Raw genomic sequence first — 24,883 nt, forward strand, 5'->3', positions numbered from 1 at the left:
ACTTCTACTCTAAATTATATAATCTAAAGTTCCCAAAAAATAGATCCTCTAACGAGGAAGCTATAGCTAAATATTTAGATTCATGTAACCTTCCAAGCCTCTCAGAAGGGGATCTTGCAGAACTAAACAAAGAAATCTCCCAAGAGGAGCTCTTAAATGCCATCTCCCAACTAAAACCTAGCAAAACGCCAGGCCCAGATGGGTTCTCCAATCAATATTATAAGACATTCAAGCTAATTCTAGCTCCATATCTCCTTGATATGTTCAATGAGTTTCTGGAGGGAACAACCATCCCAGCATCTATGTCTAAGGCCAATCTAGCAGTCATACCAAAGGAAGGGAGAGACCCACTACAGTGCGGTAGTTATCGCCCCATAGCCCTCCTTAATTCGGATCTAAAACTTTTCAGTAAAATTTAGGCCAACAGATTAACCCCCATACTACCAAGCCAAATACACATAGATCAAGTCGGGTTTATTTCCGGCAGGCAGGCCTCGGATAATACCAGGAAAATCATTAACATAATCGACCATGTACATCTCTCATCCACGAAGGCCATCCTATTGAGTCTAGATGCGGAAAAAGCATTCGATAGGATCAGATGGGACTTTTTAGATCAAACATTAATCAAATTCGGATTTAAGGGCCACTATCTGGCAGGGGTCAGAGCCCTGTACAAAAGTCCCACGGCCGTCGTGAAGCTCTCAGGAGGAGACGCAAACCCTATAAACATTAAGAATGGTACTCGACAAGGATGCCCCTTGTCTCCGCTTCTATTTGCCCTCTCTATCGAACCCTTGGCAGCAACAATTAGAGAGGATAAAAATATAAATGGTATTGAAATTGGGGGGACAAACTATAAGATATCCCTCTTTGCTGATGACATTATCCTGACTCTGGCCAACCCCTTGACCTCACTCCCGAATTTACACTCACAATTAGACAAATTCAGCAAACTCTCGGGATACAAAACTAATATGGATAAGTCGGAAGCATTAAATATATCCCTACCCCACCCCGAGGTCAAATTACTGCAAATAAATTTCAATTATAGGTGGAGCTCCACAAAAATCAAATACCTAGGAATACAAATAACACGGGAGTACAAAACACTATTTCAATACAATTACCCACCCCTATTTGAGAGACTAAAAAAAGACCTTCAAAGCTGGAATGGATATCAGATATCTTGGCTAGGAAGAATAGCCACGGTAAAAATGAACATCCTACCAAGACTTCTGTATTACTTCCAGACTCTCCCTATTGATATCCCACTAGGTGAACTCAAAAATATGCAAAACAAAATCTTCCAATTTATTTGGCAAAATAAAAGACCAAGGGTAGCTAGAACTATCTTGCTAGCACCAAAGGAAAGCGGAGGCTTGGCAGTCCCGGATATCATGAAATATTATTTGGCGGCCCAACTCAAACAAGTTATAATGTGGAACAACGAACCAACCACAAGCTGTTGGATTGGGATTGAGTCTGCCTATGCGAGACCTCTCTCACTCCCGGCCACCCTGTGAACCGAGAGGAGTAGGGAGACCTTCTCAGAAACATTAAAGCTGGGAGCAATGAAATGTACATGGAGAATATGGACTAAAAATAAAGATAGGTTTAACCTAACGGCCTCACCCTCACAACTAACGCCCATATTTAACAACCCGGAGTTCCCCCCAGGCTTGTTCCCACAGAGACTCAGTGAATTAAAAAAAGTTAAAGATAATGGTAGCAGAGCAGTTTATAGGAAACGGAAAGATCCTATCGATTCAGGAACTAGAGAAAAAACACCAAACAGTGAACCTGCAAATATTTGGCTTCCTGCAGATCAGGCATTACCTGCAAACTCTTTCCAAAGAATTAACATTTCAACCATTAACAAATTTTGAGCGCCTATGCAGGAAAGGATATTACTGTAAGGGGTTGATTTCGGAAGTGTATCTGGGTCTGGCAAGAACAGCAGGTTGTTCCCAACACAATTATAAGCTCAAGTGGGCGGAAGATTTGAACATAGAGATCGATAGGGAAGACTGGGAGGATATCTGGGAGGCAGCTTCCAAAACATCAATATGCACCACCACCAAAGAGAACATTTATAAAATTCTATTTCAATGGTACTTAACCCCGAGTAGGTTGAGCCAGATCTTTCCCGGGACCCCAGATTTGTGCTGGAGGGGATGCGGACAAAGAGGAGATAAGGCTCACATCTGGTGGAATTGTCCAAAGATTCAGGTGTTCTGGGTCATGATCAAATCATTAATCCGAGAATACCTGGGGGTGGAGGTTGAGATGGACCCGCTGACCATGGTGCTGGCTAAACCAATTGACGAGCTAGAGACGGCAGAAAACAAAATGACAATACACGTACTCACGGCAGCTCGCTGTTGTGTGGCAGCTGCCTGGAAAAAAATAAATCCACCATCCAAACAGACAATACTACGAAGACTCCGCGAAATAAAGTCAATGGAGCTCCTTACAGCAAAACTAACCCAAAAAATGGACAAGTTCCATAAGACATGGGAAATATGGCCAGGTGTGTAACAGACTACTACGAAAGCTATCGGAAAAAACTAAGGGGCCAATTGGGCTGGTCCCCCCCCTTCCCTCCCCCCTCCTCCCCTCCCTTTCTCTCCCTCCCCAACTCTACTTTCCTCCCCCTCTCCTTTCACCCCTCTCTCTCCCCCTATCCTTTCTTTTTTCTTCCCTGACAATAAAAGATGCACACAAAGAAGCGGCCGCTTCCACTTTAATGTACCTAATGGGGGAGTATGTGAATAGGCAATACTCAACTCAACACAACTAGTTACATATTTAACTTAAACAGGAACAATGATTCGTGAATATTTACTATGTTGTACATGACAGTTAGTACTCCTCCAATGTTTGTATAACGAAATGTATGATATGTGTGTATTTTGTGAAAAACAATAAAAAAATTGAAATAAATAAAAAGAAAAGAGGCGTCTAAGAGGGGATATGATAACTATATACAAATATATTCAGGGACAATACAAGGAGCTTTCAAAAGAACTATTCATCCCACGGGCAGTACAAAGGACTCGGGCCATCCCTTAAGGTTGGAGGAAAGGACATTTCACCAGCAACAAAGGAAAGGGTTCTTTACAGTAAAGGCAGTTAAAATGTGGAATTCATTACCCGTGGAGACTGTGATGGCAGATACAATAGATTTGTTCAAAAAAAGGTTGGACATCTTTTTAGATGGGAAAGGTATACAGGGATATACCAAATAAGTATACATGGGAAGGATGTTGATCCAGGGATTAATCCGATTGCCAATTCTTGGAGTAAGGAAGGAATTAATTTTTCCCCTTAATGAGGTTTTTTTGTTTGCCTTCCTCTGGATCAATAAGTATAGATATATGATAAAGTATCTGTTGTCTTAATTTAGCATAGGTTGAACTTGATGGACGGAAGTCTTTTTTCAACCTCATCTACTATGTAACTTTGTAACTATGTAACCATACTCCCCAAGTCTAAGTCTTACCCATTATCTGTGCTCGAGACGGAAGCGATGACATCATACATCCAGGAGAATCTTAAGAAGGGGTTCATCCGGGATTCAACCTCCCCCGCCGGGGCAGGCTTCTTCTTCATGAAAAAGAAGGGTGGCACTTTAAGACCCTGTATCGACTTTCGTGGGCTTAACAAGATTACGGTAAAAAAACGGTACCCCCTTCCTTTAATTTCAGAACTCTTCGACCGGCTACAAGGAGCCTCTATATTCTCCAAACTCGATTTAAGAGGAGCCTACAATCTTATTCGAATAAGAGACGGGGACGAATGGAAAACCGCGTTTAACACGCGTTCGGGACATTATGAGTATTTAATTATGCCGTTCGGCCTATGCAATCCCCTGCTATTTTCCAAGAATTCATGAATGATATCTTCCGGGACAATTTGGGAACGTTCGTCATCGTATATTTGGACAACATCCTCATTTTCTCCAAAAGCTTGGAGGAGCACATTCGCCATACCAAGTTTGTTCTCTCTCGGCTTCGTGCTACTGCACCGACACACTTTATTCGAGCAAATACCCGGTATGTACCTGGCAGATACCTGGAATGCGCCGCTCCTCACCTCTGACAAGCCCCGTTGCGTTTGCCTTCCCAGCCTGGGTTCATGCCTGGCTGATGGGCGGCTGATTTGTTAAATGATAATGATTAGGATTTAATAGGCTGCAATGCTTCGCGTGTCTACCAGATGGCATAAATTCATGAATTGTAATGCAGTATATATATATATACTGTGCAGTATTGCAGCCAGCGGGAATAAAATGCTTCAATCCCTGCCTAGAAAATAACCCAATATACTCGGGCAGAAAACAGTCACAAACCTCAATACACCCGGGTATACCCGAATTCGTGGGACTAGCCGAGCTCGAATAAAGTGTGTCGCCAGTGTAATCGCCTCTACGCGAAAATGGAGATACTGTATGTCTTTTCCATCAATCTTCCACAGCTTTCTTAGGCTATGTAATCTCTGACAAAGACTTCACCATGGACCCTGAGAAATTGAAGTCTGTACTCGACTTGCCGTTGCCGAATTCCCTCAAGGCCGTGCAACGCTTCCTTGGCTTTGGTAATTACTATTGGAAATTCATCTGTAACTTCTCCACTATTGCTCACTGCCCTGACCAAGAAAGGTGCTGATCCGACTGTTTGGTCCCCTTAAACCATCGAAGCCTTCGAGTTCCTCAAAAAAGCCTTCGTGTCTGCCCCCATCCTTCGGCATCCGGATACTTCTCTTCCTTTTACTTTAGAAGTAGATGCCTCTGGTGTGGAAGCCGGTGCAGTGCTTTTTCAGAGATCTTCCCCACAGGAAAAATTCTATCGTTGTGGATTCTTTTCCAAGAAGTTCTTTTTGGCCGAGAAAAATTATGATGTTGGGAACCGTGAGCTTCTGGCCATCAAATTGGCCCCCCAAGAATGGAGACATCTCCTCGAGGGTACCAAGGAGCTAGTAGCCATCCTCACCGATCACAAAAACGTATTGTACATTCAGGGGGCTCGTCGTTTGGGATCCCGTCAAGCTCGTTGGGCTATGTTCTTCTTTCGGTTCAATTACACAATTTCTTATATTCCTGGCACCAAGAATATCAAGGCCAACGTTCTGTCTCGCCAGCTCTCTACGGAGAACGAATCTAACGAATCCTCGGAGACGATTCTTCCCGCTAAGTGTATTATTTCCGCCAATAACTTTGATATCTTGGATGAAATCAATAAAGCCCAGGCTCATATTCCTAGGAGATTTAAGGTGCGAGAAGGACGGTTGTACGCTGCCCTGCGTTTTCGCCATAAAATACTTCTGTGGGGACATTCTTCTAGATCTGCTGGTAATCCAGGCTTCAAGAGGACAGCAGATCTTATCAAACAGACCTTTTGGTGGCCTAAAATGAACAAGGACATTTTCGATTTCACCAGAGCTTGTCCGGTCTGTGACCAGAGCAAATCCACCCGACAAAAACCTTCTGGTCTCCTCATGCCTCTTCCTATTCCGGAACAACCTTGGAAACATATCTCCATGGACTTTATTGTGGAACTTCCCAATTCTAAAGGGATGAATACGATCCTTGTGATAGTAAGACAGGTTTTCCAAGGATACACACTTTATACCCCTCAAGGGTCTTCCCAATTCAACTACCTTGGCTGACGTTTTTTCTAAGGAAATTTTCACATTACACGGTGTACCTATTTCGATTGTTTCAGACAGAGGTACTCAATTCATTTCTAAGTTTTGGCAAGCTTTTTCTCAGAGACTTGGTATTTCCCTTCTATTTTCCTTGGGTTATCACCCACAAACCAACGGTCAGATGGAGAGAATAAATCAGACTCTGGAACAGTATCTCAGATGCTTTGTGTCTGAATCTCAAGACAATTGGGTGGATCTATTACCCTGGGCTGAGTTTGCTATTAACTCATTAAAAAACGAGTCCACGCAAGAGTCGCCTTTTTTCATTAACTATGGATTCCATCCCAGCAGTCTTCCCCTCTCCTTCCTCCCCTCTGGTGTTCCCGCAGCAGATTCTCACATTTCCAGTCTTCAAAACTCTCGGAAAAAGATCCTAAAAGCTTTGCAAGGTTCCGTTTAAAGACAAAAGACGCAAGCAGATCGGCGACGTCAAGTGGGCCCAGTATTCAAACCCAGAGACAGAGTTTGGCTATCTTCTAAGAATATCAAGCTCAAGACTCCTTCCCAGAAACTGGCCCGAGATTCTTGGGTCCTTTCAAGGTCCTCGAAAGGATCAACCCGGTCGCGTACCGACTTGCACTTCCTCCTACCATGAAGACCCCTCTGAATTCCACGTGTCTCTACTTAAGCCCTTGATCCAAAATGCCCATTTTCCGGACCGCCCTCAGAGACCTAATCCTGTCGTCATGTCAAGGACAACAAGAATTTGAAGTCCAGTCCATACTCGATTCTCGTTGGTCAAGGGCAGAATTCAGTTCCTCGTTCACTGGAAAGGATATGGCCCGGAGGAACGCTCCTGGATACCATCTCATCACATTCAAGCCCCAGCGCTCCTCAGACAGTTCCGTCAGAAGTTTCCTCATAGACTTTGGGAGGATCGTCCGGAGTCCAATCCTCAAGGGGGGGATACTGTAACGGATCGGGGGACTCGCGCTTCCCAGCGTGTCCCCGTCACCCCAGGTCCCACGGCGGCTAGTTGTCCCTCTTACCTACATCCCCACTCTCTCTCCTCCTCCTCTCTGAGCCGTTCCTCAGCGGCATGGTCTGCACGCCCAGGCACACGTTCAGGGCACGCACGCAGCCCCCTCACTGAGTGCGCGCGCTGCCGATCACATGTCACTTGCCGTGTGACACGCTCCCTTCGGCGTGCCTCCGTCATCCCAGCCCTTACCGTACCTGGCTCCTCCGCTCCTCCTTCCCTTCTGCCTCTCATGCCAAACGCCTCCTCAGCGATACACCCCTCATGCCCTCGTACACGCGCGGTGCGCGCGCATAACAATCTTACAGAAGGTGTGCGCACCCGCTCTAGTTATCAGCCGTCCCCAGGCACTGGCTCTGCCCCCCATCGGTTGCAGGCAATTACCCTGGATTAACAACCCTGAGTGACAGGGTTGATCTTTGGGTTTCATATTTAAATGAAATGTTAGTAGCGATACAAACAAAATAAATAATTATATCGATATGTTGTATTACATAGTTACATAGTAGATGAGGTTGAAAAAAGAAGTACGTCCATCAAGTTCAACCTATGCTAAATTTACACACCAGATACTTTATTCTATATCTGTACTTACTTATTGATCCAGAGGAAGGCAAACAAAAAACCCCATTAAGGGGAAAAATTAATTCCTTCCTGACTCCAAGAATTGGCAATCGGATTAATCCCTGGATCAACATCCTTCCCACGTATACTTATTTGGTATATCCCTGTATACCATTCCCATCTAAAAAGATGTCCAACCTTTTTTTGAACAAATCTATTGTATCTGCCATCACAGTCTCCATGGGTAATGAATTCCACATTTTAACTGCCCTTACTGTAAAGAAATGGAAACAAAAGAAACAGCGCACAACGCCAAATAGTGAAGCAAGTAATGCTATATATTAGTAATTACAGGGTAATAAATCTGCGTACATCTAAACAGTGGAATAGGTGCATTTAGTGTGTTTCACACAAGTTACCACTCAGCAACTGTTGTCAGAAGAGTCTGCAGCTTGCTTCTCTCAGTGGGGGCGCTACGTTGGTTCAGGAGCAGGATTAATGTCCAAACCCCCTCATCCAGCAGTACATCGCTCCCAAGGGGATTTCCCTTTACAGCAACCACGCTCCGTTGCAGGTATTGGTGCTTGGTGTGACCGCTCGCGCTTCCAAGCCGTCTGGTGCAGCTCGTGTAGCTCAGCGAGCAGATCCACTGTACGGGGGTGAGACCTCAGCTCTGCAAGGGTACACTCGGCGTGCCACGTTGTCGCTCCGTCACGGGATACTGCGTGATGACGTCACAGTCTCCGCAGCAGCGAGGGAACCGGCAGGGAGGCAGTCAAAGTCTCTCAAAGTCTCACATATGCCCAAAATTACCACCGGGAGTAATACTAGCAGGGTGAAGCCAATGGAGGCAATAGCAATATTAAGGCACTAGATAAAAATCATCCAACATGTTTCGTAGAATAAACTACTTCTTCAGGGAATAATTTGGCCATTACCCAGAGGTCTTAAGTACCTAACAAAGATGTCTCATTGGTCAAACAATTAAAAATGGACCAATCATCTAGACTAGGTAATGGTTAAAGTGACAGGGAATATGAAATCATTACTTTTAAAACCACAACTTTATTAACTACATACATAATAAAAAGATTTTATAAACATATAAACTAAACCTAGCATAAATAATTAAAAACATGCTGGAATAAAAGAAACACAATATTAGTACTAAAATAAATAGTATCAATAAATACATATAAAAGATGCAACTAGAAGTAACAATATAAATACATATAGACAATAGAACAGAGCAGGGAAAACAGAGATACATAGATCAGTGATATCCCTTGGGTTTAAGTGGAGAAGGGGGCTAGAATTTTTTTTAATAAAAATTCCTCTTAATAAAGTGCCCATATGTCAGCATCCTCATTTAACCCCTTAGGGGACATAGTGTCTAACTTGTGTATCCAATATGTCTCCTTAGATGATAGTGTTTTAACTCTGTCCCCACCTCTTCTATTTACAGGAATAAACTGAATCCCCTTAAAAGTGAGACTAGACGGATCTTTGTTGTGGTGTAATAAAAAGTGTCTGGAAACACTGTGTTTTTCAAAACCGTTTTTTATATTTCTGACGTGTTCCTGGATATGAACTTTAAGGCTGCGTTTGGTTCTGCCTACATACTGATATCCACACGCACATTCCAATAAGTAAACAATGTGTGTAGATGTACATAAAATAAAGTCATCAATATTAAAAACTTCTTGTGTGTTTTTAGAATTAAATGTATGCTCGTCAGGATGTTGGTACTTACAAATACTACACTTTCCACAAATATAATTGCCTTTTGGTTTAGGCCCTAACCAGTTCTTTTGTACTGTAGTGTTATTACTTTAAAAAACATCACTAGGTGCTAGCAAATTTTTAATGTTTTTGGCTCTCCTATAGATAAACCGTGGTTTAGTGTCTAGATGTGATCCCAATATGGGATCATTGCACAAAATACCCCAGTGTTTATAAAAAACCTTTTCGATGTCCCTACTGCACCGACACACTTTATTCGAGCAAATACCCAGTATGTACCTGGCAGATACCTGGAATGCGCCGCTCCTCACCTCTGACAAGCCCCGTTGCGTTTGCCTTCCCAGCCTGGGTTCATGCCTGGCTGACGGGTGGCTGATCTGTTAAATAATAATGATTAGGATTTAATAGGCTGCAATGCTTCGCGTGTCTACCAGATGGCATAAATTCATGAATTGTAATGCAGTATATATATATATATACTGTGCAGTATTGCAGCCAGCGGGAATAAAATGCTTCAATCCTTGCCTGGAAAATAACCCAATGCACTCGGGCAGAAAACAGTCACAAACCTCAATACACCCGGGTATACCCGAATTCGTGGGACTAGCCGAGCTCGAATAAAGTGTGTCGCCAGTGTATGTACAGAATTATAATCCGTAATGAAGGCCACATTTAAAATTTCATTTTTCATTATTGGGCTTATTTTATTTCTTGTCTTGGTTCTATTTTGAATTAACATATCTTTACGATCCATGTTACGTACCCTTATAATCTCTCTTTCGAGAAGTTCCTTAGGGTATCCCCTCTCTCTGAATCTCAAAAATAGTTTATTAGCCTGCTTGTCAAAAACCTCTAAACTACTGCAGTTACGTCTGAGTCTGACAAATTGCACTCCTGGTATATTTTTTATCCATGTACTTTTGTGATTACTATTCGCCATCAGCAAATTGTTAGTATCCACCTCCTTAAAGAAGGTTTCAGTCTCCACAGTGCCATCCGCTCTTGAAGTAAGTCTTAAATCCAGAAAATCTATCTGGGTGGCATCCACCTTATGTGTAAACTCAAGGTTGAAATCATTCCTATTCAGGTTATCTACAAATGCACTGGCCGATGCATAATCGGTATATTGGATACACAAGTTAGACACTATGGGCCTCATGCAGTAAGCGTTGATAAGGATTTTTTCAGCATTTTATAGCCAAAATTGGGTTTGAGATTCAGTAAGCGCCGATAAGTGCTTGATTTCGCCAGTTTTCGTAGCCGATAATTTTGTTATGGCCAGTCGGCTGCCGATAAGCCTGTTTTCGCCACTGATCGCCACTTTTTTAAATCGGCTGGATTCAAGTACCAAAATCAGCTTATCGGGGCTGATCGGCACTACGAAATTGAGATGTTATGGCCAATTTCTCCCGCCAACTAAAGTTGGCAGTTTGGAGGGGAGAACAATCGCTAAGGCTGCCGGAACGGCACTTAGAAAAAAAAACTCTTCTGTACATCAATGGAAGTCAATGGAGCGGGGATGTATAACAGTATAGTACTGTTTACGTTTCATTGCTCACAATACAAACGTCATTTGCAGTACAGTGTGGGGGCATTCCCTGCATTGTGTCACAGCTGACGTGTATTATTTGCATAACATTGTACTTTTACATGTTTTCAGCATTTGCGTGTCACATTACTCATCATGTGATGATGTGTCAAGGGAAAATACTATACTCAACTCTTCAAGGAGAACCTCACATCATATCACACATTTTACTGAACTGAGCGACAATTATTTACATGATGTTACACATGTCACACGTCACACATACACCGTATATTCATGTTCCTTTACATTACACAATGCTTGTAATGTGTGACGCATCTTTAAACGTTCATGTACATCTTTATTCTCATGTTTAGATCTCGGTTTGGTCCTCCGTATTTTCATGACGTCACTTATTGGACTCTCATTCACATTGCATGTTTACATTGTAACTGTTGCATTACAAGCACTTCAACCTAACTTCGACACACATGTACAGTAATTCATCATTGTGACACCTTGTAAACTCATTCTATAGCAAATATCCTCATTACAGAAATGCATGCATATGCACACGAAAATTCATTGTTGTCAACATGTGACAATAACATGGCTAATTACACATGTTACACTAAACTTTTCCCACGTCAATCTCAGCCTTTTTGTCTAATTACATGACTGACTCTTGCGTTCACAAGTGTTACATGCATTGCACATGCAACTATTTATTTTCAAGCAATGTTTGTACAAAGCTTCACGTCACAGCATTGGCAAATATCATCATTCCCTGCAGAATACACACAACAAATACTTCTAACAACAACTGCACACAGCTTGCCACAGAAGTACTTTATTATGTTAATGATACACCTTGCATTTTACTATGTCACCTGACATCATCACATACCTATTTAAAGGACGCCCATTACCTGCTCATTCACAGCTACTCATTTCAAAATGTTGCGATTGTTTAGGAGACGGAGGAACATTCTTTTCTATGACATGCTTGCTGATCAAGAGAATCATATAGGGCAAGGGAGGGACAGACCGAGGGACAGTGACAGGGACAGGCACGCGGATACGACAGGGACAGGGAGAGGGACAGGCCGAGGGAGAGGTAGAGGAACAGGAGATCAGAGGAGAAGACCGAGGAGACAAGTTGTGCCTCGTCCGCGTGTGTACAGGGAGAGAACCCTGTTAGATGGGATGAGTGAGGAGGAGATAGTAAGTCGCTATCGTTTGAGTTCAGCAGCAATCTTATCTCTTTATGAGGAGATAAGGGGAGATTTAGATTTTTTCACAGCCAGAGGTCGTGCAGTCCCTGGGCTTGTTAAAATGCTGTGCTCATTACATTATCTTGCTTCCGCGTCATACCAGACAACTGTGGGCATAGTGGGCGGGGTCTCGCAATCTACATTCTCGCGGGCCTTTACCCAGTTTCTCTATGCACTCAATAGACGCGCTAGGAATTATATTCATTTTCCTACAGAGGCAACAGAGTGGCTGGAAGTCAGGACTGGCTTTTATAATATAGCAGGGATACCATCTGTGCTGGGTGCAATCGATTGCACACATGTTGCTTTGATTGCACCTAGTCAGAGTGAGCATGTGTACCGCAATCGTAAGCACTACCATTCACTCAATGTACAGGTGGTATGTGATGCCACGATGAGGATAATGCATGTGGTACCCAAATTCCCTGGTTCCAGTCACGATTCCTCTATCCTGAGGAACTCTTCAGTCTTCCATGCTTTCGAACAGGGACATTTTGAATATGGTTGGCTGCTGGGTGAGTACACATTTACATGTTCTAACACAAAACACTTTTTTCTTTAGGAATGTTGGCATTGTAGAATTTCATCACTAATATCAGCTTATGTGTGCTCCATTCATTATAGGTGATTCAGGATACGGAATTAGGCCGTGGCTCTTGACTCCGATGCTAAACCCTCAAACTGAAGCAGAGGAGAGGTACAATGCAGCCCATATATCTACAAGATCTGTTATAGAGAGGACATTTGGCCTACTCAAGGCCAGATTTAGGTGTCTGGACAGAACTGGTGGGGCTCTTCTATACAAGCCTCAAAAAGTGTCTGATATTATCCTTGCCTGTTGCATTTTGCACAATGTTGCACTCAGGCACAATGTACAATCAGACCTAGCTGAGCCTTTGGTAGACGAGCATCCCACCCATGTAGCTGCTGAAAATGAACAAACAGCCAGTGGTGGCCAGACACGCCAGAATCTCATCAATTCATTTTTTTCTTGTAAGTAAAAACAGATATGTTCCTACTACTACTTTTATATTTAAATTATGTTATATTAACAATAATGTTTTTTTATATAACCTTCTGTTAGGACACAGATGAATATGGGTTGCACACCTTTCTTTTCTCTGCTGTGTGCACAAAGGGATGTGGCACCGGTATATTATTGTTGCACAGGTTATATAATCCCTCTTCCATTGTACATTAGTTGTGTGTATGTGAATACAACTGGGGTAACAAAGCAGTAATATTTTAGCATTGTGTTGTTCCTTATGCAAACACAATACAAATAGTATGCCCATATTCATTCATTCTTCTAGTATGCTTACATACAATGTTATTGGTGCAGTGTAACATGTACATCCAGATGTTGTGTACACCAGACTGCTTTACATGTTGAATGTCATTAAATATACATGGTGTTGCACATTGAACAGCAAATACACACTTTGCTGTGTTGCTTACGGTACTGAAGATGGCATGTCAATGTTTGCAATTTATATATTGTTCCATTGCATTATAGGTATATCTCCAGTATGACTGATCATGGTATGTATATTTGCTGACATCTGGCATAAGATGTGCCTACCACAATATTCGTATAAGTATTTCAAGTGAAAACCCTACATATTGGTTTTAAGAAAAATGTAACATACATATACTTTCTGTATCATGTACATGCATTTAGCTACTATTGAGCTTTCATGTGCATTGTATTAGAAAATGATTACTCCCATTTCAGCACATTTTATGTATCTTCCCTTATAAATTACATTAATGTAATATAGATGTGTTTGGAGAAAAGGGGATAACTGTACTTATTTGTTTACTTACGGGAGCTCATTCATCACGGATGCAATTGACTGATCATAACACTCCATGCATGAATGCCTGTAATCACAACAATGCGTAGTACATCTTATATTTTGCTATGTAGGTGATTATTAAAGCTACAAATTAATAGGCAACATTAAATAAAATTTGACACATGTTTATGTGTAAGTCACACGTGTGTGGATGTGACCTACATGTAACAAGTGGCAAAGTGTAAAAAAAAACACAATTTTGTCCCAAATGTTAGTGTAATGTAGCATTTCTAATTTCACACAATTAGAATGTTGGTAATAATTTTGGAATGTCATTCACGTCACTTCATCATTATCATGATGATAATTATCAAGTATTGTCTAAATATAAACGTCAATCACGTGCACATTAGCATAGGCACACTTTTTAAGACAACTGTTTGTGTCTGTATCAATTTGTGTAGGATTCATGTATAACATCGACAAATGAGAACAGCAGGTTTATTATGGTAGCTTATATCATCATATTAACTGTACTATTTATTTAGATAACGTTTAATAAACACAGTAAACTATAGTTAGTTAGGTAAATGAAATATACACAGAAACGTACTTCATTACATGATGTTGATGTAATATTCAGAACATCATGCATTGTAGGGGACCACAACATCTAGCCAATAACATTATTTGCTACAGTCCCAAAACATTTTATCAACATACCCATGTAACAAGAGATTTTTAACAAGAAATGGCTAGTTGGTTGTAAGAGTCCTTTACATTGGGAGAAGGAGTGGCTCAGTGAGTAAAGACACACACTGGCACTGAGAATTTGAAACAGGGGAGTCTGGTTCAATTCCCGGTGTCGTCTCCTTGTGACCTTGGTCAAGTCACTTTATCTCCCTGTGCCTCAGGCGGCAAAAAATAAATTGTAAGCTCCACGGGCCAGGGACCTCAGCCTGAAAAATGTGTCTGTAAAGCGCTGCGTACAACTAGCAGCGCTATACATGAACATGCTCATATTATTATTATTATTATTGTTACATAGTTTCGACAGTCATACGTTCCATTACACAATAGAATACACAAATGTGTTAGCAGAGTGGGAATGGTTGTTATATATAAAACACACCATGCCATCAAATGTTAGTAGTAATTAAAGAACACTCAAGAAAATTTCTAGCTGCACTGTTTTGCAACATCATTATGTTAATTAAGTGCTTATGCAATATAGGCATAAGGGTATCACATTTTTATTTGTTTGTTAATAAGCGCTGCAAGCAATATAAAATTAGTTCCATATGTAGTATAGTAGTCGTTGGCTCCTCCTCACAATCATCTCATATAAAGGTAGACTCTTCTGAAATCATACATTGATCCGATTGTATCTTCCCCGACATCTCTGAAATACAGCAAACACATGATGGTCAAACATGGCACCTTACTATATATGTATCCGTGACAATGCGTTACGCAGCTCTATATGATTGTGTAGATACACACGTCAGTCACTTATATGTTAGAAGTACAAGTGTACATCAGTATGTAATCTTTCATTAAAGTAGTAGCAGGCATAACTATGTATATGAAGTGAACGTTGCCTGTAAACTGAAAAATGTGCGCGCACATCTTAGTGTGCGCACGCACTTCACGCTTGGGTCGACTAACTGTTAGCGCATGCGCAAAACAAAGCGTACGTTGTGCGTTCAATACATGTTGAAAATACCAGTAAACATAAAATCTTTATTTCAAATACAATGAAGACGAAACTACATTCGTTCTAAACGAGTACATCTGTATTCTTTTTAAACAGACGTGTTTGGACAGAAAGCACGGCCCATAACACAATGCGCAAATGCAATACGTGTGACGTCATGTTAAGCCAGCGTGAAACGCACGCTAACACTCCTCCCACTCAATTAACATTCGGCTAACGCCCAGGGTACGCCTACAAACACTGAGCCGCACGCATGACACACTGCAGTTACCGTTACTATAACAAAACATGACAGCCAATAGGCTTTGAGGCGCGCACGTCGCTTGGGGGCGGGACTTACATCCGTAATCCTTTTTAAGGACGCCTTGGGCCATGACAAGGGTCCCACGTCATACGTGGTGGACCCGGTTTTAAATGTTGTAGATGTTGCATGATAACAAAACAGGTATGTGTTAGAGTTATGGTAAAATGTTGCTAATATGTTTAAAGGGATAGGAAAGTACGTATATTTATTCTGTCAGCAATGTGTACTACTCTTTCAGGTTCTACTATATTGTATTAGGAAACAATTTGTTTGTGATCGCTACATGTTATGCAGTCTGCAATGTTACGCTGTATCCACGCATTGAAAGTGAAAATGGTGGTTACAAAAAAAAAAAAAAATTAAACGCAGAGTCAACGCATAACGATTGTTATATTTACCATTCTTCTAGAATTAACTCTTCGTCTGCCTGCAACTGGTCGCTCCAGAAATGCAAGGCATTTTCATCCGCGCTTGACCCAAACGCTGAATCCAGTATGACACACATCTCCTCCATGAAGCGCTCATAGGAATCGCCACTGCTTTCTTCAAACAATTGGTCCGGAGGTAGGTTCATTTCTTCCGGTACCCATTCCAATGCATTTTCAGCTGAAAGGCTTGCTACATAATCATAGTAGTTTTGTTCTTGTACAATGTGGGTTTCAGGAATGGAGGGTGCAGATATTGCAGCAGGTATCGATTCACACAGAACAGTAGTAGCGGATCCATTGCTTTTGGCATTAGGAATAAATATGCCTTTAAGCACAATATGTGTGCCCTCTTCGACGGTGAAATGTTTTTCCTTTGCAATCTTCCAGAAACCATACTTGTCTTCTAGCTTATCCTGCACACGTTCAAAACAGTCATTAGTTGATAAAGTGAATCTTACTGAGGAATTAAAATTGCGCGCATGCCTACGGTCTTGGTAATAAGGATATTTTGCTCGAATCAAATCATAGATTTGGCGTGTAGTCGCTTTGTGTCCGCAAGTGGACAAAATAGCTTCTGATACCATGAATTTATACCCTAATTGCGGATTCATATTTTTAACGAATTCATCAGCCATTGCAGATTAGCACAAAAGATGTGTGCAGGTCTGTGTTCTTTGCTCATAAAAATGAAACTGCTCAATGGGTAACAAATTGCTGTGTTTCCTTTTCAAGGTCAACAAAAGTATCAACTTAAACTCCTTATTTCAAAGGCCAATTGGATGTGTAGTTTTAATTGGTTGAACATTTGTGGTTTCTGATAGCCGTTTGTGGGACAAACATGTATCCTTTTTTTATCTCTGTTCTCAAAACATTCATACACTTTTAATTAACTCACATTGTGGTTTCTTGAAAAAAACAATACAGCACTGTGTGAAAATAGTGCTTACAAAGCCAGATAATGAAATACACACACCTGCAAAAGGAAAAGTTTTTTCCCCGCATACATTTCTGTGTGTATTTGAAAGTCTGGTTAACTCCCTGTCTGCATCAGTTTAAGTAGCTGTGTATCTATATAAATATATCTCTCTCATAAATATATATATATATAAAGTGTATATTGTACTATATGTATGTGTGTATATATATATATAAAGGTTATGGTGGGTAAAAAAAGTGACAAAAACCCTCCACAGTAAAGCATAAAGCAACTGTAAATATTACTGTGTGTTCATTTGCATGTCTTAGACAGGTCTGCAACCCTGTCTTTCCCCATTATCGCCCAGCATACAGCGCTTCCACTGCAGCAAGGGATTCTTGGAAATGACATGCAAATTAGCACTCAGTGCCACCTTATGTGGCACTGAGTGCTAATTTGCATGTCATTTCCAAGAATCCCTTGCTGCAGTGGAAGCGCTGTATGCTGGGCGATAATGGGGAAAGACAGGGTTGCAGACCTGTCTAAGACATGCAAATGAACACACAGTAATATTTACAGTTGCTATATATATATATATATATATATATATATATATATATATATATATATATATATATATATATATATATATGTATGTGTATATATATATATATATATATATATATATATATATATTTAGTTTTTTTATATTGCAGGAGTACACACAACATATTGATGGCAGTAAGTAGGCCTTGTATGAAACCTATTTAAATGGTGATAAACATGAGTGAATTAAGTATTAAACATTTGTTTAAGCCCAATACTGTTAGAGGCTCAGTTAGTATAGTTCTCAAACATTAGGCCTGTATTATTAAAATAGTGTCTTTTCACAAGGAAGCATGAAGTGTATTTTTTTTGTAAATACATATATACCAGTTTACATAGTATTATATATATACATACACACACTGTGTGTGTGTGTGTGTGTGTGTGTGTGTGTGTGTGTGTGTGTGTGTGTGTGTGTGTGTGTGTGTGTGTGTGTGTGTGTGTGTGTGTGTGTACATATATCCATACATACTACATATTTATTATTATACATTCAGAGATGTTCTTGAAACAAGAATACATAAATGATTAAAGGCCAACATTACAATGGGCAAGCAAGGCCAAGGTAAGTCATATTTTACACATAATCCTGCTGTACACGGACAATAAAGATGTTTGCAGTTAAATAGATGTGTGTTTTTAATTGCATGTGAATAATATGCACATGCAATGATTACATCAAGTAACACACCCAAATACAATGTTTTGCAGGTAAGTCAATGGCAGCTTCTCTAAACATAGCAACTGGCTCCTGCTGGACCATTACTGAACAGACGATTAATACATCAATATTTATACCACTATTCATTAATTAGGACTGTTAAAATTTCCAAAACTTCACGTGTACAAGAACATACTTGAAAGTTTCGAAACAACACAGTCTTCAGCATACATACAATATTAATTAGATAATCTTAAGTCAACAAAACAAGGCCAAAGACATATTTAGTGAATTTTAACATTTATTTTTTTTGTTCCTTTTGAGAGCGAGTAATAGGCCTGCTTGTTGTCTCTTGGATTTTCCTTTTTCGTTTTGCAACAACTTTAGCCACAACAGAGCCACTTTGAGTGGCCTCTGGCACTTCACGGGCAGGGCTTGTGGCCAGTGACTCACCGACAGGGCTTTTGGGCAGTGACTGTTCACCTACAGGGCTTTTGGGCAGTGACTGTTCACCTACAGGGCTTTTGGGCAGTGACTGTTCACCTACAGGGCTTTTGGGCAGTGACTGTTCACCTACAGGGCTTTTGGGCAGTGACTGTTCACCTACAGGGCTTTTGGGCAGTGACTCACCTACAGGGCTTTTGGGCAGTGACTGTTGACGAACAGGGCTAGTGCCCACTGCCACATGTGAGCAAGTTGGTAGACACTGCACAAGTGATGGTTGGTCTGTTTCATGTGTGTCTTTTTTTGTTTGTGTCCAAAAACTGGTCAGTAGTAACTGCTTGTGCTGTTTTTTTTTTGTTGCCTCCTTTGTAGGTGTCAGCTGCTGATTTTGTACAGATGGCAGCGGTAGGATGTCGTCAGGAACGTGCACAGCAATGTCTGCTACTTGACCGGTAACATTCGGACCTGGGGAATGAAGATCAGATGAATGTGGTGAAAACTGGCCAGCATGTAAGGATCCTGCCTGTGAGGTGTTGATGTTGAATTGTGGTACATTAGTCATTCTCAAGTAATTTGCTTGGGTTTGCTGAACAACTAATGCTTCGAATGAGGTGTTGATTTTTTGCAACTGTTTAGGCACTTCAATGAAGACTCTGTGGAGATGTGCCAATTGTGATACTGTTTCTTCCTGCAGTGCAATCATCCTTTCCAGCACTGTCATCATGTCAGAATGGCGACGATTTTCTGCTTCCACAATTTTTCCCTCAGAAGCTACAATTGCATCGAATGTGGTAGTTGATGGACGATTTGGCGGTAAAACAGTTTCTATTGGAACCTCTTCATGCTCACTTGATTGTATTTCTGTGTCTATGGCAGCATCATCATCATCATCCTCATCATCATCCTCATCATCATGTTCTACAAATAAATGTACACATTATTAAATGGCATGTTAATCTCTGCTGTGTTACTATGTAATTGTACTGTGTCATAAGTAACACCTAACATGTTTCCATACGTTTTATAACCTCACATTAAAAACTACCTTGACTTACCAATAATGTTTGGACTCAGTATGAAATATGAATGAATGAAAAGTTGCTCTAAACTCAGAACTCCTACATGATAGTTAACATCACTAACACAATACATGTTGCGTTACACTTAATTTTCAGTGACACTAAGTAATCCTATTTAAAGAACATGTGCAAAACAAATAATGAACATGACAACATAACATATAGAAGTGCACATATTATATGGCCACCAACTGATACACTCACCTTCTAGGTGTGTTGAGCTGCATGACCCAGGTGAAGACACTTGTTCCATCTCAGGTGACACATGTCCTCCAGGGGCAACTATATATAACAATAACATGAGTTTTACATTTACATGTGTAAATATAGAACAAACACTTACTGTATGTTCTGTATTTCTGAGTACCTAACAGCATCAGTTCCTTAACCGCAAATGTGTGTGTGAAAGTGAACATAAATAGTTGTAATAACAATGTACATGCCTGTGTACTTAGAACTTCTGAGTTCCTTAACATACAACATACTATGTTTCTGCAGTAATGCGTGAGGATTAATAGATTACATTAGTACATAAAAATCATATGTTGTGTAGTCATATCAGTATCATAATGTACATAACTATCATGAGATGAACATTCACAATGGTTATCATGAAAGTGGTCATATTGCAAAAAGTTTTGTTTTGGGTACAGGATATGTGTGGTACATTAATAGAAGATGTGGCACACCTGAATGTGGCTGTCACTCAACAAGACAACACATGCAGTGTGTGATAATGTGTTGTTGATAGTAGTTCAACTATAGATAATGTGTGTCGTACGGTTTGCTTACTAATGACTTGTTGGGGCATTTATTAGCTAGAGTTAAGCTTTCAAATGAGTGTGATTAACTTCAGTTGTGCTAGTCAGGTTGTAAGAACGGTATTCCCTTCCCCAAAAAGCCTAATCAGCCAGACCTTTCAATTACTTCAAACAGGTGAAAATGGTGTGAACTAAGTTGACCCTAAGATGAGCCTGTAATTTGGGTGTGTGCTGAACCACACCCCCTCTGTTGACGTGTATGCTGTGATGAGATATTAATTGCAGCTGCTTTAACACAATGGTAGAGGAGCTAAATAGTCGTCTGCAGTGTTTTAGTTATGAACACAATGACATAACATATGCTACGTGTGCCTCATTATGCTGTCTGTATATGACATAAAGCAAAAATGGACCTTTTCATAAACAACTATAGATGTGTTAGTGCAAGTGATGTTTGTAGGCCGTTGCATGCAATATATTTGATGCATGGTTAAAATAGGCAGTAATGTCATGTTTGTAGGAGTAAAATAAATAAAATACACAATAATATTATTCATATTTATGTTGTGTACCTGTAGCTAGTAATAATTTCTCCTTAGCATGTGTTACACATGTGTACTACCCTGTTGTTCCCCATCTTCGCCCAGCATAAATTGCTTCAACTGCAGCAATGCATTTTGGGAATTCACATGTAAATGACCACGCAATGGCAGGTGCTATAGTAGTTACTGCTTTTAGTAGGACTACAACATATATGTCTATTTTGAGATATATATATATATATACAGAATCAGACATATACATATATAGATGCAGGTATGCTTATATTGTGAAGACAGTATAAAAAGCAGCGGAAATAAGCAAAATAACTGTAAGTAACGACACGCCTAGTACAGTAATATTTCTCACCTGGTGGAAATTGTGAGGGATAAATTCCAATATCCCGGTCACCAGCCAAGCCTTCCACGACGACGGGAAGTAATTTTCCCCGAAGCAGCTCCTCCAATTGAGTTAATATCAGACGTTGTGGTGTCGGCCCACCTCCAGTGCCAGTAGCATGCACGCGTTGGTCTTGTATTTTCCTTTTTAATTTTGACCTAATATCGTCAAATCTCTTGTGACAATTCCGCTTGTCCCTGACATGATTCCCACACGCATTGACACCAATGACTATTGTGTCCCACATTTCTTTTCTGCTTGATGCACTTGTCCGCCCTTGAAAAACATAGAAAATATATGAGGTAAATTAATAATAATAGAAGCACCAGTTTCCTACACTGCTAGCTGTTCCAAGAGATAGCAAACATGCTGTTTTAGGTGTAATATGTGAAGCACATGAGCATTCACTACTAAACCTATACATGTAAGCAAGCTTGCATTCTTATTGTATGCAGTTATGGCAAATTGAACGCCTGTGTTTAGTTGTCCTTGTAACGCATGATAAAAAGCTGTGTTTCCACACTAATGAACATAGAAAGATATTCTGTACCCATATTTGCATATGAACAAAACTCAGATGACCTAGGATCACATGTATTTGAAGAATAAATGGAAATGTACACTTACCTAGCAAATGTCCATAGATACAGTCATAGTGCTCCAGAATCCCAGTGACAAGAGCTCTATTTTCCTGGTCATTGAAGCGAGGATTACGTGGCTTCTCCACACGTTTCTTCCGAGCAGGTTTAGGGTCAGAGCTTGCCTGGTGCTGACTGGACTCTCCTTCTTCCAATGGAAGAGCCTCCAAAAGCTGCCCACCAGCAAGCACGCCACCACCAGACACCCCATCAGCAACTGCGCCACCAGCAGCACTCCCAGCACCAGCACTCCCACTCCTAGCACCAGCACTCCCACTCCTAGCACCAGCACTCCCACTCCTAGCACCAGCACTCCCACTCCTAGCACCAGCACTCCCACTCCCAGCACCAGCACTCCCACTCCCAGCAACAGCACTCCCACTCCCAGCAACAGCACTCCCACTCCCAGCAACACCACTCGCAGCACCAGCACTCCCACTCCCAGCAACAGCACTCGCACTCCCAGCAACATCACTCCCCTGAACAGAACGTTCACTCCGACGCGTACTCGCACGAGTAGCACTCCCACTCCCACCAGCATCACTCTTCCCACACTTTGCGGGCATACTTACAGCACTCACAAAAAACAGAAAAGAAATGTACAGCCAATCACACGAAACACTTCCACATATAAAACAAGACAAAGATGTAAACAAAACAACAAAGGACAAAGCTCTCCCAATACACAACAAGTCTCTCAGTCAATATGCAAATCTTCAATCAGCCAGCTCTGTGCGTCTCTCTCTCTCTCACTCCCAACAACACAGAGAATGATTACCAGTACACGTTGCCTTTAAATATGGCGCGCTATCCAATACATGCTTGGTTCGCCTGATTCAGCAAGATTTGTGATTGGGCAACCTAACAGCACACCGCCACGCACGCCGATACACCTGTGTGTGATCGGCAAATCATCGTGAGAGTGGGCGGATATGTTTTCGGCTTGATTTTGAATGTATTCGGCACTTACTGCATACGGAGAGGGAAAATCGCCAATAACATGACTAATCGGTAAGCTTGCCGATTTCACATATTCGTCGCTTACTGCATGAGGCCCTATGTCCCCTAAGGGGTTAAATGAGGATGTTGACATCTGGGCACTTTATTAAGAGGAATTTTTATTAAAAAAAAATTCTAGCCCCCTTCTCCATTTAAACCCAAGGGATATCACTGATCTATGTATCTCTGTTTTCCCTGCTCTGTTCTATTGTCTATATGTATTTATATTGTTACTTCTAGTTGCATCTTTTATATGTATTTATTGATACTATTTATTTTAGTACTAATATTGTGTTTCTTTTATTCCAGCATGTTTTTAATTATTTATGCTAGGTTTAGTTTATATGTTTATAAAATCTTTTTATTATGTATGTAGTTAATAAAGTTGTTGTTTTAAAAGTAATGATTTCATCTTCCCTGTCACTTTAACCATTACCTAGTCTAGATGATTGGTCCATTTTTAATTGTTTGACCAATGAGACATCTTTGTTAGGTACTTAAGACCTCTGGGTAATGGCCAAATTATTCCCTGAAGAAGTAGTTTATTCTACGAAACATGTTGGATGATTTTTATCTAGTGCCTTAATATTGCTATTGCCTCCATTGGCTTCACCCTGCTAGTATTACTCCCGGTGGTAATTTTGGGCATACACTGGCGACACACTTTATTCGAGCTCGGCTAGTCCCACGAATTCGGGTATACCCGGGTGTATTGAGGTTTGTGACTGTTTTCTGCCCGAGTGCATTGAGGTATTTTCCAGGCAGGGATTGAAGCATTTTATTCCCGCTGGCTGCAATACTGCACAGTATATATATATATACTGCATTACAATTCATGAATTTATGCCATCTGGTAGACACGAGAAGCATTGCAGCCTATTAAATCCTAATCATTATCATTTAACAGATCAGCCGCCCGTCAGCCAGGCATGAACCCAGGCTGGGAAGGCAAACGCAACGGGGCTTGTCAGAGGTGAGGAGCGGCGCATTCCAGGTATCTGCCAGGTACATACTGGGTATTTGCTCGAATAAAGTGTGTCGGTGCAGTACTGCTGCGGCACAGTTTATTCGAGCATTTGCCCGTTCTGTGCCGCAGCAGTAGCCTGGCGCGCGCCCGAGTGTGACGGGCGCGCGCCGAAGCAGCGGAAGAGCGCCCTCCGATCGGGGCGCTCTCCCTCCCGCTGCCGGGTCCGCCGGGTCCCCCGGAACCCCCTGCCGCCGTCCCGCAGATCGCGGGACACCAGGGCTCCCTCGGGGAGCCCTGGACGCGCGTGCAGGGGGCGCAGGCTCCCGAAGACGCGTGACCGCGCGTCTATGACGCGCGGCACGCCGAGGGGCGGCCACTAGCAAGCCGGGAAATCTCCCGGCTTGCGGATCTGGCCGCACTGCGATAAAGTGTGTCGCCAGTGTATGTGAGACTTTGAGAGACTTTGAGAGACTTTGACTGCCTCCCTGCCGGTTCCCTCGCTGCTGCGGAGACTGTGACGGAGCGACAACGTGGCACGCCGAGTGTACCCTTGCAGAGCTGAGGTCTCACCCCCGTACAGTGGATCTGCTCGCTGAGCTACACGAGCTGCACCAGACGGCTTGGAAGCGCGAGCGGTCACACCAAGCACCAATACCTGCAACGGAGCGTGGTTGCTGTAAAGGGAAATCCCCTTGGGAGCGATGTACTGCTGGATGAGGGGTTTTGGACATTAATACTGCTCCTGAACCAACGTAGCGCCCCCACTGAGAGAAGCAAGCTGCAGACTCTTCTGACAACAGTTGCTGAGTGGTAACTTGTGTGAAACAC

Source organism: Ascaphus truei, chromosome 21, assembly GCF_040206685.1.
Source record: "Ascaphus truei isolate aAscTru1 chromosome 21, aAscTru1.hap1, whole genome shotgun sequence".
NCBI classification, from domain to species: Eukaryota; Metazoa; Chordata; class Amphibia; order Anura; family Ascaphidae; genus Ascaphus; species Ascaphus truei.